Raw genomic sequence first — 13517 nt, 5'->3', positions numbered from 1 at the left:
CTCTGCAACAAGAGAAGCCACCACAATGAGAAGCCCGCGCACCGCAATGAAGAGTAGCCCCTGCTCTCAGCAACTAGAGAAAAGCCCGCACTCAGCAACGAAGACCCAACGCAGCCAAAAAAAAAAAAAAAAAAAAATTAATTACAGCTACTTCTGCATCCTGGGGGAACTGGGGAACTGAAGAATTCATCTCTGTAGGAAACTTGGTCATTTATTGAGAAATATATGAGGAATGAAGTTGCAAAATGAACACAAACTAAAACTCAAATGTACAAAGACCATGTAACTTTAAAATTTTCTGTCATAGACGTAATCCTCATGAGTTCCCATCCTGCTGGGTAGCAGCCAATTTGGGGGTGCGGTGAGCACATCAACTTTTCTAATTAATGGTACTTTTTTTTTTTAAATTAATGGTACATTTGACTGAAAATATTCTGTGAGGACTAAACATTCTATCAATTAAAGCTTAACTCCCTATCGGAGCTGGATTGTTCCTTTCCCTTTCCCCATTATGGCTCTAAGGTGTAGACAAGACTCACATCTTGTCAGCACTGGGGAGATGGGGCTGGGGCTGGAGTGGTGTCTGTCTTTCTGCCATCTGCACTGCAGGCCCCCCGGCGCTGTCCTTGGGTGTGTGCTGGTTGGTACCCACTAAGGTGGGTGTGAGTCAGGGTCCTTCGGAGCGTCCTCCAGGTGATGGCTGCTAACATCTGCAAGTGAGAAACTCATCTCTGTCTTTTCTCTTAGCTTGGTTAAGGTCACCCTTGGCACTCGGCCTACCTCACACCTTTGCTGGTTGCTACAGAGCCACTGGAAGTCTAGCCACGAATCTCAGTTGTTCCCCATCCCACCTTGAGTTCCCAGCCTCAGGGTTTCCTTGCCTCAACTCCACACAGTGACATCTTGTAGCAAGTTCCCCAGCCTGAACCTCATCTACTTTCAGCAGCTCCCTGAGGGCATTTGAGAACCTCTAGATTCCTCACAAGCCATACACAGACCCCAAGGAGTCACGATCTCTACCTCAGCTGTCTCTGCACATCTCCCTGTTCTGCAAAACACCTGTGCATTCCATTCCATCCACCCCCAGGGAACTGGATACCACCCTGCATGGCAGTCTCCCTCAAGGGTTCCAATTAAGTAAAGGACAAGGGGCTTCCCTGGTGGCGCAGTGGTTGAGAATCTGCCTGCCAATGCAGGGGACGCGGGTTCGAGCCCTGGTCTGGGAAGATTCCACATGCCGCGGAGCAACTAGGCCCGTGAGCCACAATTACTGAGCCTGCACGTCTGGAGCCCGTGCTCTGCAACAAAGAGAGGCCGCGATAGTGAGAGGCCCGCGCACCGCGATGAAGAGTGGCCCCCGCTTGCCGCAATTAGAGAAAGCCCTCTCACAGAAACGAAGACCCAACACAGCCATAAATAAATAAATTAAAAAAAAAAAAAAAGAAAAGGACAAAACCCGTTTTGCTATCTGCTCTCTGGTACTGATTTGATGACCTCCCTCCTCTAGGACTTTAGCCTGGAAAGAACACAAGTGTCTCACAACTTCCTTTTACCACCTGTCCCACAAACTTTATCTCCTTTCCTCTTCCCATAATCCTTTAGGGTCAGGAGGTGGGCTTCCCACAACGTCACTTCCCAGTCCTCCTACCCCTTTGTAGCAGGTACTTTTCTTACCCTCAGTTCTCTCTCCCTGGAATAATACTTTCATTTTAGCCCCCTGGATTCTGCTCTTGATATGTTAATGATAGCTTATGGAATTTAGAAATCATTTCCTCTCTTGACAAAGACTGGTTTTTAAGACTATTGCTGCACTTCTGACAGCTCTGGAAGTCAAAAGCTGAATATCATTCCCCCTTCTTCGTTGCCTTCCTACCGCTACAATCCTCATCCTCCCCAAGGCAAGCAGACAGCTCCGGCAGAACAGAGGCGAGGCCATGTATAAAAATCATGAGAGAGAAAAGTGGAAGTTGTTATATTCATAAGAAAAAGAATAAAATCAATTCTTGTCATTTCCATGTCACACATGAATGGGCCTTTAGGTGTGAAAGACAAGGTCCAGGGTCAGTACTGTGGCGTGGGGAAGATGAGATAAGGTTCAGCACGATAAAGTCAACACGCTTCTCTCTGGGGTGAGGAGATTGTTCTAATGGAAAATGACTTCTGGACTCATCTGGAGGGAGATAAAAAGTAAAACGTGTGTAAGAGAGGAAATGAAAGGAAACTAGAGAGTTAGGACAATCCTCAGTAAGTTGGCAGGAGGACTGGCCTGGGGGAGAGGGATGGCTGCCCGCTGGGCACTCCCTGTGGGAGTGGAGGCTCAAGACTGGAGGAATAGGGGTGTCTGATGTCTGACTTCCCATCCTTTTGCTCCCCATTACCACCCTTGTGATAGTATTACCTTAGAGAAGGTACAGCTATGGGCCTGTTTGGGGAAGAAGTAGGCCCAAAAGGAATGGAGAGTTGGTAATAAAGTGACCAGAAGCAATTGAGAAGAATCTGGGAGTTTGGGGTGAGAGCCGATAGGCTACAACAAGGACAGATATCTTCCCTACTTCCAACACCAATCTGGGTACTTCCAAGTCTATATGAAGGGCTTGAGTTTTTTTAGGTTAAATATGAGTGTGGTAGATTAAAAATGGCCACCTAGGGCTTCCCTGGTGGCACAGTGGTTAAGAATCCGCCTGCCAATGCAGGCGACACGGGTTCGAGCCCTGGTCCGGTAAGATCCCACATGCCGCAGAGCAGCTAAGCCCGTGCGCCACAACTACTGAGCCTGCGCTCTAGAGCCCACGAACCACTACTGAGCCTGTGTGCCACAACTACTGAAGCCCGCGCGCCTAGAGCCGGTGCTCCACAACAAGAGAAGCCACTGCAATGAGAAGCCTGCGCACCGCAACGAAGAGTGGCCCCCGCTCGCCGTAACTAGAGAAAGCCCGTGTGCAGCAATGAAGACCCAACACAGCCCCAAATAAATAAATAAATAAATTTTAAATAAATAAAGAAAAGTTTCTTTCAAACTGTGCAAAAAGATGATTGGCTTAAAAAAAGATTTTAAGTGATCAAAAAAAAAAAAAAAAAAAAATGGCCGCCTACTCTTTGTCACTCCCCACATTGAAAAATGGCATTTATTTCCCACAATCTCAAATTTGGTCTGGCCCTGTGACTGCTTTAACCAAGAGAATGTGGTGGTAGTGATGCTGTGCCCATCCGGACCTAAGTCTTAAAAAGCCTGAAGCTTATGCTTTTTAGATGCTGTGTCATCACATACCTATTGTAGAGGGGGGAAAAAATCTCTTTCCTTCTACCCTCCTACATTCTCTTTACCTCAGCAGGAAGCACCCTCTCTGATAAAAGACAGATTAACAGGAGAAAAACAAACAGAAGTTTATTAACATGTGTATCATGCGTACACATGAGAGCCCTCAGAGGTGAGGAACTCAAAGGAGTGGTTAAAACCTGGGCTTATACGGTATCTTAGTAAAGGAACAATAAATTTTGTAGAGAAGTGACAGGACAAAGGAAATAAAAGCGCGCTTGAGTGCTCCTGACTCTGACTTCTGCACTTTCAGAACCACTTAGGGGAAAAAAAAATAATTAATGTTTGTACAAAAATGTCACAGAAAGACAAAGGGAAAGGGAACATTTCAAAGAGGTGGGAAATGTGTGGCCATCTGGGTGGTCCAGCTGAAAGAGGAAAAACAAAGTTCATGTCAAGTTGTGCTTTGGGAAGCTCTTGGAGAAACGGAAAGAAATGATGCGATCTCAGGCTCCTGCCTTGAGTGCCCCCTCTCTTTATCCAGGGCTCTAATGTAGGTAATTGCTTTGCGTTTTCTCCCCTTTCTTCTGAAGTTCCTAACTCAGCTCATGGCTTCTTCACTGTTGGTCAAAATTAAATCCAAAATAGCAACTCCCTTTGTCATTTCTACATTAATGGGAAGATGAAATTCTAGGAAAATGTTTAACCATTTTCAAAAGACTTCTCATATAGTACCCTCAAAAGAATTTCATCATCTTTATTTTACTTGCTAGAAAATCAAGGTTAATAGAGGTTAATTTATCAAATGTCACACAATACATCTGAAGTTAAATCTGTTCACCTTTATGGTCCATTAAGTTAACTACCATGATACTCTGACTTTCAAGGATTTGATGCATTGTTCTTAATTGAACCTGGGATCTAGCAATTCTTCTGGATAGCTTGGCCAGCATTTGCTGTCTGATTCCAGAATACAACTTCTATTTCCTACTCCTTATGGAACTGTCTTTAGCATCCTCCCACAAATATATCATTTTTGCTTTCTCTCTACTTTTATCCTTATCCAAATGTTCTCCACTGTACTCCCACCTAACAGTTATGGGCTTCCACATATGTGGATATCATCTTGACATACTGCATTAATCTCTCTCCCCTCCATCCTAGCCTGTTTCCTTTGACAAATTATGCCCATTTATGGCCAAGTCTGCTTATGATGATTCTACTCAACTTTATGATACCTATTGGGTATATTTCCTTTCCTATACTGAAGCCTCAGATTCACCTAGTTTTTGCCTCTGCTCTGCTGTCTCTCCCACTCCAGCCCCTTCAAATAAAGCAGATTACCCACCAAGTCTGCCATGGCTTTGAGTAAAACCTTGATGGAATTCATCCTCACTGTGCTGATTGCCAGATCCATTGCCCTTATTATTTCCTAGTTCTTTGGGCCCTGGACCTAGTTCCTGTTTTCCTCCCAGCCCTGCTGGTTGGTGGCTTGCTGTTGCTCTCCCAATTTTATCTATGTCTATACTAATTAATGAATGCTTTATTGAAACATCCGATAATGAGAATTGCCATAAATTATGTATCTACTATGTGTCAGCCTTTGGGCTAAGTATTTTACGTGGATTATTGCATTTACTCCTGTAGGGGAGGAAAAATAATTTTCTCTCTACTCTTCTAAGTTCTCTCCTTGGAACCCTGTAACAAGAGAGAGATTAACAAAAGAAAAACAAACAGAAGTTTATTAACATGTATACTTCATGTATACATGGGAGATGCCCAAGAAAAAACGAATAACTCTCAGAGGTGGTTTAGAATTCAGGCTTAAATATCATCTTCAGCTAAAGACAAATGAGAGAAGGGTATGGGAGAGGCCAGTTATAGGGAGGTGACCAGGAAAAGTATAGTAAACAAAAGTAAGGTTTGCTATGCAGATTTAAATTGGTGCCTTCTCCATCGATGAGTTTCTTGTGATTTAGTCATCTTTCTCTTCTGGTACAGAGAAGGAGATAACCTTACAAATGGGGATTTCCTTACAGATGTAAATTTCCCTTACAAAAGGGTAACTTCTGTGTTTTCAGAGCTTCTCTTATGTCTGCTGTTTCTCAAAATAATCCTTATGCCAAAGAGGCATATTTTGGGGTGGCATATTCTGCCACCCTTTACTTCTCATGAGAAACCTACAGTGTGTTTTTATTTCCTTCATTTTCCAGGAAGAAGAAACAGAAGCAGTAATCAGTGTTATGAAACATCCTTTATATTGTAATTAAAACTCTTATCTGGATACGTGGCATTACGCTGGTTCTTTACCTTTACTCTTTCGTTTGGTCTTCACTACAGTCCTGCAAGTTATCTAAGCATTTTCGTCTCTACTTTTTCAGAGGAGGAACCTGAAGCTTCGGGAGGTTAGGTACCCTACGAAGCAGGACTAGATTTATACCCAAGTCTCCTCTGGAGCGATACTGGCCTGCTTGCTGCACCCACTTCAGGACTTGTGTCCTAGCTGTTCCCTCTGTGTGAACACTCTTCCCCCTTATCCATGTGGCGCCCTCACCTCCTCCATGTATTTCACATGTTGAAATGTCACTTTCTCAGTGAGGCCTTCTAACCCTCCTATTATAAGTACACCCCACTCACTGTTGTCTCTCACCCCTTCCTCACTTGCTTTTTCTCCATAGCACTTACACTTTCCAACATACCACATATTTTCATTAACAAAATGCAAGTTCCAAGATGGCAGGACTGTCAGTTTTATTCACTAGTACATGCACTATCTAGATAAATACGTGTTGAGTGAATGGATGGATGAATAAGGCTCTGTCTAATTCCAAATCTCATCCCCTTTCACCACAATGTACTCAGATCCTTTGCATCCATCGTAGCTTCTTTTTGCCTCTGGGATACTTTATAATGCTAAAGAATTTTTTAAAAGAAATGACTAAATTCAGTATCATCTAGGAAAAGCAAAAACAAGCCCATTCTATCCTGAGCCAGGAAACTGTGCTAATAGCAGCCCTTGCTTTTATCCAAGAACATTTATTATGTATCTTCCTGTGTTTGATGCTCTGCTATGTACTAGGAAGAAAAAATTAAACCTCACTGTTTACATCTGGCTTCATCTCTCCCTTCAATTGGCTGCTTACCGGGAGAGCCAGCCCTGGTGCAGGGGAACAAATGGACGACATGCTGCACATACAATACAGACCTGAATCACAAGTGGTTAGCAGCCGGTATTTGCAGGACAGTCGGAAGAAAAGCCACAGGAGTTTCATTAGTAGACAGAATGGGGCTTGCAGAAATCATCCAAAGAGAACTTTTCCATCCAAAAATCTTTCTCAAGGGCATATCACCGAGAAACTGTTTATTTTATACACAGCTTCCTCTAAAAATTTATGATTTGGTTCCTGGACACAAACATTTGACGGATGAAGTACAATGACCATAAAGCTGGAAGAAGAACTTTTGTCATCCCCTGTCTTTGAGAAGAACCCAGTTTTTATGATGCCATGCAGATCTCGAGCCTGATGCCAACTCTATTTTAAAACTCATTTCCTAATGACGTGATGCTGGTAATTGGGAAAATAGCCATCATTTAGCATTATTTAAGCACCCCAAGGAAGCATGAAATTAGAGATTTTTAACTGCATCTACTCTGTTTATTACTTTTCTCTTCCATGCATATACTCCAAGTCTGTATATAACAAGACTATGTTATACAAACATTAAAAATGTAAACAACAGTAAACAAAACAGTATGGTACGGGCACAAAACAGACACATAGATCAATGGAACAGAACAGAGAGCCCAGGAATAAATCCATGTACCTATGGTCAATTACTCTATGACAACGGAGGCAAGAATATACAGTGGAGAAAAAAGACAGTCTCTTCAACGAGTGGTGCTGGGAAAACTGGACAGCTACATGTAAAACAATGAAATTAGAACATTACCACACACCATATACAAAAAGAAACTCAAATGGATTGAAGACCTAAATGTAAGACCTGAAACCATAAAACTCCTAGAAAAGAACACAGGCAGAATACTCTTTGACATAATCCACAGCAATATTTTTTTGGATCTGTCTCCTAAGGCAAAAGAAATAAAATTTTTTTTTATTTATTTGTTTACTTTATAAATTTATTTATTTATTTTTGGCTGTGTTAGGTCTTCGGTGCTGCACACGGGCTTTCTCTAGTTATGGCGAGCGGGGGCTATTCTTCCTTGCGGTGCGCGGGCTTCTCACTGCGGTGGCTTCTCTTGTTGCAGAGCACGGGCTCCAGGTGTGCGGGCTTCAGTAGTTGTGGCACGCGGGCTTAGTTGCTCTGTGGCATGTGGGATCCTCCCGGACCAGAGCTCGAACCTGTGTCCTGCATTGACAGGCGGATTCTTAACCATTGCGCAACCAGGGAAGTCCCGAAATAAAATTTTAAAATAAACAAATGGGATCTAATTAAACTTAAAACCTTTGCATAGCAAAGGAAACCATCAACAAAAACAAAAAGACAACCTACAGAATGGGAGAAAATATTTGCAAATGATATGACTGATAAGGGGTTAATATTCAAAAATATAAACAGCTCATACAACTCAATATTTAAAAAAAACAAAAACAAACAAACAACCCAGTCAAAAAATGGGCAGAAGATCTGATAGACATTTTTCCAAAGAAGACATACAGATGGCTAACAGGCACATGAAAAGATGTTCCATAGCACTAATTATTCGAGAATTGCAAATCAAAACAACAATGAAGGGGCTTCCCTGGTGGCGCAGTGGTTGAGAGTCTGCCTGCCGGTGTGGGGGACACGGGTTCGAGCCCTGGTCTGGGAGGATCCCACATGCCGCGGAGCAGCTGGGCCCGTGAGCCACAACTACTGAGCCTGCGCGTCTGGAGCCTGTGCTCCGCAACAAGAGAGGCCGCGATAGTGAGAGGCCTGCGCACCGCGATAAAGAGTGGCCCCAGCTCGCCGCAACTAGAGAAAGCCCTCGCACAGAAACGAAGACCCAACACAGCCAAGAATAAAAATAAATAAATAAATTTTAAAAAAAAACAACAACAATGAAATATCACCTCACACCTGTCAGAATGGTTATCAAAAAGTTTGCAAATAACAAATGTTGGTGAGGATGTGGAGAAAAAGGAACCCTCCTACACTGTTGGTGGGAATGTAAATTGGTACAGCCACCATGGAAAACAGTATGGAGGTTCCTTAAAAAACTAAAAATAGAATTACCATATGAGCCAGCAATTCCACTCCTAAGTATATATATCAGGGGAAAAAATGAAAACACTAATTTGAAAAGATACATGTACTCCAATGATCATAGCAGCACTATTTACAATAGCTAAGATATGGAAGCAACCTAAATGCTCATCACAGACAAATGGATAAAGAAGATAAAGAAGTTGTGATATACTGAAATTATGCCATTTGCAGCAACATAGATGCACCTACAGAATATTACGCTTAGTGAACTAAGTCAGACAGAGAAAGATAAATACTGTACAATATCACTTATATATGGAATCTTAAAAATGTTACGAGTGTTTATGCAAAACAGGAACAGATTCACAGATATAGAAAACAAACTAGTGGTTACCAAAGGGGAGAGAGAAGGGAGGAGGGCAAATTAGGGGTATGGGATTAAGAGATACAAATTATCATGTATAAAACAGATAAGCAACAAGGATATATTGTATAGCACAAGGAATTACAGCCATTATCTTGTAGTAACTTTTAATGAAGTATAATCTGTAAAAGTACTGAATCACTATGCTATACACCTGAAACTGAGACAGGCTGGGACCTGGGACCCTTTGCTACAGTGCTTGCACCTGGACAAACGTCTCTTCCAGCAACGAAATACAGAGAAACTATAAGGGACTAAAAATAACTGCCTGCATGCACAGTTGGGGCAAATTATGAACAAGATACAAAAAGACCAAAAACCCAGCAAAAGCAGGGCATCGGGAGCAAAAGCAGGGTGCTGCACATGCACCCTGCATACAGCACCACCAAGGGGGTGGGCAGACCACCTAAGTCACCCTTCCAACCCGACCCCTGGACCCACCCCTACTCTCACCCCATATAAGGAACCAGCTCACCGCCCCCTCAGCAAGAGAGGAACAAGGGAACCTGTTACTTGTTTTCACTCCCTCCTGCTGTAGCACCAGTCACAATAAAGCCTTGCCTGTATTTGTCCGGCCTCTTATCAATTTCTATTGATTAAGAAAGCCAAGAACCCTGGTCGGTAACAAAACTAGTATAATCTTGTAAATGTATTGTACTTCAGTAAACAAATGTAAACACATTAAAGTAACATAGACCCAGCTTGACTGCCAGCAAATCCAGCTAACACCACCAGAGCCACAAAGCCTTTTAGCTTAACACTAGTGCCATGAGATCAGTCATATGAAAAGTTAAATTATGCCAATTAGCATCTTATATACATAATTCTAATATTAATTGTACTAGATTTTAAGCCTCTTAGAACAAGGATATTTTTCTCATTTTTGTGTCCTATATAGCACCTATTTCAATACCTGTTAAATATATCTTCTCCCTCCAATAGACTGTAGGCTTCATTAGAAGAGGGATTTTTTTTTTTCTCTTATTTTAAACAGTGTACCCAGTTTCTAACATGTATTGGGCAAAAAATAACATTCAATACATTTTTTTTAGAAATTAAAAGAAAAAAAAAGAAAAGAACATTGACTTGAATGAATCTGGACTCGTAAAAATTAAACATTTGGGTTCTTGTGATTTATCAGTAAAATAAATCATAAACAAAAAATCGTGGATTCAGATACTTTATAAAAAGGTACTGACAGGTCTAAAGATAAAATTTTGAATCAGCTCTTGGAGGGGAGGGTGGTTTGGGGCAAGTCATTTATGTATTCCAAGCTTCATTTATTTATTTTTAAAAATATTTATTTATTTTATTTATTTGGTTGCACTGGGTCTTAGTTGCAGCAGGTGGGCTCCTTAGTTGTGGCTCGCCTGGCTCCTTAGTTGCAGCACGTGGGCTCCTTAGTTGTGGCATGAGAACTCTTAGTTGCGGCACGCAAACTCTTAGTTGTGGCATACATGTGAGATCTAGTTCCCTGATCAGGGATTGAACCCGCGCCCCCTGCAGTGGGAGCGTGGAGTCTTAACCACTGCACCACCAGAGAAGTCCCCTGAGCTTTATTTTCCCTACTCCATCCTGATGAATCTTAGAAGAAAACAAAGATTGGGTTAGAAGATCATCTCTACAGTCTCTTCCAGCTCCAAATTCCTGTGATTACAATTTGTATAACCCAAAAGGATGTAGGTGTATAAGCAGATGCTGGCTCATTAACTGGAAGGGCCAAATGACTTTTTATGAAAATAAACCATAAACAAAGCCAGCTCCTAGATGGCCTCCCACAGTCCATCTCCTGATATTCACACGCTGTGTAGTCTCCAGTCAGATCTTACTACAGTTGGTCTGTTTGATCATTAGCATACAGCAGAAGTAACTGTCACTTTCTAGATTAGGTTATAAAAATAAAAGGTGAGAAATTGAAGCCTTGTGCCAACAGCAATGTGAATGCATCTGGAAGTGGATTCTCCTCAAAGCCTCAGTCAAGCTTTCAGAAGATGGCAGCTTGACTGCAACTTCAAGAGCCAGAACCATTTGGCTAAGCTGTTCTTGGGTTCTGAACCCTTAGAAATTATATGAGATAATGTAAATATTTCTGTTGTCTTAAGTTGCTAAATTTTGGGGTAATCTGTTATGCAGTGATAGATATTTAATACACTTTTTCATCCCAAACTTCTCCCCCTGTCCTGGGGCACATGACTATGCTAATTCCACCATTCCTGGAAACTATGCAATTTGTTTGGCGTCATACACTTCATAAGAAAGATATAAGTTAGCGCCAGCATTTTCTTAGCCACCTGGTTTTAAAACTCAGCTACACTCAAGCCACAACTTAAAAAGAAAAAGAAAAAAAGCTACATTACTGCATGTAGCTGTGGTTTCATTATGATTTCCATCTCTTCTGTTTCAAGATCACACCTTGCCTTTGCCAAAATTCCCTTCTTTCATGGCTGTCCAATTGCTGCATTACTCCCTGTCATGCTTTCTTGTTTGGCCTTCCTATGACCCAACTGATTGCTTTAACAGAAACACATTTCAGAGTGCTTGTTTCTCTTTAAGTACTTCTCCAAGTCATATATTTGCTTTTTATTCTATGACAAAATGACCTTTAAGAACTTTGAAGACTGTTTTTATGTCTAAGAAATTTTAAAAATTAATATGTGTGAAATTCAACTGCTTTGTGCATTCAAATTCCCATCTTAGGAGGTAATGTATACAAAGGTCTTCGAATATTTCCTGGCATATGTGTTCAATACAACTATTATTTCTATAGAAGTGCTGGTTGACACCCTATGATATAGACAAGGAAATGCTTAATGTAAGAAAGTGCTTAATACCTGGAGACCAAATGTGGAAGAGATATCCAGTTAGGCTCTACAGTGGATGTCAAGTTCAGAATAGCTCCCTTAATTCTAATCAAGACCCCTCCACAGCAATGATTTCTCCATCATCTGCCATATAGAGTCATGAACAAAGTTGCTCTCTCTTAAATGCTTCCTGATATGCCAGAGAAAAGTCATTGTATAATGATAGAGCCAAAGTGACTCAAAAACCTCTGTGGACAGGAACGGTTATTAACACATCACTATGCCTTTGGGCAAACGCAGTTCTTAGATTTTAAACCTGCAAATTTCTGTCCCATGTCTGTAGGAAACCAGGTATACATCTTACCTAATCTGCAAAGTATAGGCCTCAAACAGTATCTTACATCAAAGGTACACACAGACTGGCGATGCAGTCTGGTGAAGAATATAAATTCTGGTAAAACTAGGAATTACTAGACTTACACAAAGAAAGCACCAGCAAAGGCATAGCGCTTCCTATTCCTCTGATATGGGATTGTGAGGGTAATGGGGGAGGAGAGAGAAGGGAGGCCATGGGGATCATGACCCTAAGGAGAACCACAATATCCTTACTCCACAGGAAAGACGGAAAAGAGGAATGAATACAAGGCAAGATGTTCTGTGCTTAGAGACTCACTAAAAGGCATAAGTGCTGCAAAAGAAGGTTTTGCTCCTAACTCACTTATACTTCTGGTCTCCTCGATCTAGACTTTTTGAGAAAAGGAATGGATTCATCAAGAAGAAATTTATTCCTAGCTTCTATTTCTAGATCTTAACAGCTAAAGCTAAAAGCTGATGAGTTTATAGCCATCGCAATTTTTCTTGCACCAAAGTCATAATACCCTAAAAGTAATTGTGCAGACAATTACTTGTGGGTCAGTGCTAAGGCCAGTTAAGGCTTTGGAAAATGATGCTTTCGTTTTCTTTCTTCCTTCTTTTTTTTTTTTTTTTTTCCTGGTGAATTCATTTTGAAGAACCAAAATTTATTTTCTTTTTTTCCCGTCTTTATTGAGGTATAACTGACAAATAAAAATTGTATATATTTAAGACATACAACTTGATGTTTCAACATATGGTATACATTGTGATATAATCATCACAATCAAGCTAACATAGGAAAATGATCTTTTCAAATAAAATACATTTGAGTTACAAACTATTCCCCCATGATTTTATAAAAGAAATGAAAGCAAAGTGTAAAAAATTTAAATTATGGCATATTAGGACAAGAAAAAGCAGTTACTTGGTGTTGTCTAGACAAGCATTCAGAGAACAGTGATAGTGTTATTTATTCTTATTTTGCCACCTATTGAGAGAAAGATATATCAACTTTCATGTTGTAAATAAGTTGCTGAAGGTGATTACGTTCCTTTTTTTTTTTCAAGTGAAAAAGGAACTTAGAAATTTAGCAAAAGGCTCCCCTGGTGGCACAGTGGTTAAGAATCCACCTGCCAATGCAGGGGACACTGGTTCGAGCCCTGGTCCGGGAAGATCCCACATGCCGTGGAGCAACTAAGCCTGTGCGTCACACTACTGAGCCTGCACTCTAGAGCCCGGGAGCCACAACTACTGAAGCCCAGGCACCTAGAGCCTGTGCTCCACAACAAGAGAAACCACCGCAATGAGAAGCCCGCGCACCACAACAAAGAGTAGCCCCCACTCGCCGCAACTAGAGGAAGCCCGTGTGCAGCAATGAAGACCCAATGCAGCTATAAATAAATAAATTTTTTAAAAAAAGAAATTTAGCGTAAAATATACATTATTGTACCTGGGCAGACCTTTGAGAGCA

Source organism: Balaenoptera physalus (genome assembly GCF_965194825.1).
Source record: "Balaenoptera physalus genome assembly, chromosome: 13".
Classification (NCBI taxonomy): Eukaryota; Metazoa; Chordata; class Mammalia; order Artiodactyla; family Balaenopteridae; genus Balaenoptera; species Balaenoptera physalus.
Note: the sequence above shows the minus strand (reverse complement) of the source record.